This window comes from Aplysia californica, unplaced genomic scaffold (assembly GCF_000002075.1).
Source record: "Aplysia californica isolate F4 #8 unplaced genomic scaffold, AplCal3.0 scaffold00077, whole genome shotgun sequence".
NCBI lineage: Eukaryota > Metazoa > Mollusca > Gastropoda > Aplysiida > Aplysiidae > Aplysia > Aplysia californica.
Genome location: NW_004797347.1, coordinates 862,242 through 863,830, shown reverse-complemented (window position 1 = coordinate 863,830; position 1,589 = coordinate 862,242).

Genomic DNA, 1,589 nt, shown 5'->3' with positions numbered 1-1,589 from the left:
CAAAAAAACCCTGTTAGGAATGTCTTGCTTTTTGTAACTACACGGGCATTGAACAAACACGCTCACACGTCATATCCAGGTTTTCCTTCAAACCCAGAGAATCTTACCTTTGAACTCAATCTCTACCCTCATTTCTGAGCCCCACCCACACATGGTCACTTTTAAGGACAAGCGGAGCGGGCTAACCCAGATTTCGGGGGTTTCCAGAAATCTTGACCTACACCAAAAGTGGGCATTGCCCTACCAAAAGGAGGAAAGTTGTGTATATTTGTTTGATTATAGAGAAAACTCTCCTTGTCTTTTAAAGAAACTGAGTAAGGGACAAAACTTTTCCTTTGACTTTCTCAAAACAGCAATTTTCGGGGTAGCCCCCTTGTGCTTAAAAAGCAACCATTTTAACTCAGTTATCGCCACTGCCCGGGACTCGGAACGAGAGTTGTCGCCACTGGAGACCGAGGGAGTCATGAGTTCAGACTCACAAAGTCAGCGGACGTCTGTCGTTGACACGGTGTCTCGGCGGGTGGTCACTGGGCTGTGTCCTTGAGCGAGACACAATAACCCAAAGAATTGCACTATAATATCCAAGATCGGGCTCTCCTGACGTAATCCCGGTTCATTATGAAGTGCACCGTTTGACTCTACGTGGAAACAAATCGCTACTCTAAAATTACATATAAAGTTCTATCTGCTCAACACCTAGTTTGGAAAAATTAACAATAAAAAATTTTGTTGAGTTTTACAACAAGGTGACGCATTTTCTTTGAATATGTTGATAACAACTCAAAATAATCCAACGATTTTTATAGAAACAGATAGAACATTTATTGGTTTCTGGCGTCATGGTCTTAGTAACTCACAACGGCCAAAAATTTCAGATAGAACTTTGTAATTTTAAGGTATCGAAATAAAGAGCAAGAAGTGAAACGTTGCACGCGAGGGAACTCTACTAGATCTAGATCTATAGCGAGATTTGTGTTTTCTGCTTCATTTGAGCGTCCATCGTGGTGCTTTTGATTGATTGATTGATTAAGTGTGTTACGGCACTATCGACTCAATTTTGATCATGTAAGAGCCAACAGGTTTTACTGCAACAAATCTATCATCATGTTATGTTTTAGTAAGAGTTTTACGGGGCTCGCAACTGCATACGGTCATATCATCATAACATGTTTAAAGGACGGACAGATATTTTTCATCATGGTGCAAACCTGCTCAGTGAGAGTTTTTATAGAGAGCAAAGAGTGGTGGTCACGACAGTGCCCAGTCTAGGAAGTAATTAATTCAAGAAAAGTGATAACCAAAGCTCAAAGACAGAGCACTCCACAGTGGCAACCAGCAATAGCACGCTTACTGTGTGTGTTTGTGCGATAGTGTGAATATACAGACATTGATGTTTTTATTGCCCGCATTTGGCTATGCTGAATGAGAGCTTTTGTAAACCAAATCTTCTCACTGGATCAATAGAAGTGGAATCTTATTTAGTGTTTTTGTACTGTTATTCATTCTGTTTAATTTCTTTGTTGTGCTTAGATTTATTTGTGTTTGTTTCTTTTGTTTCTTATTATTTTCTTTTGAGGGAAACAGGGGGG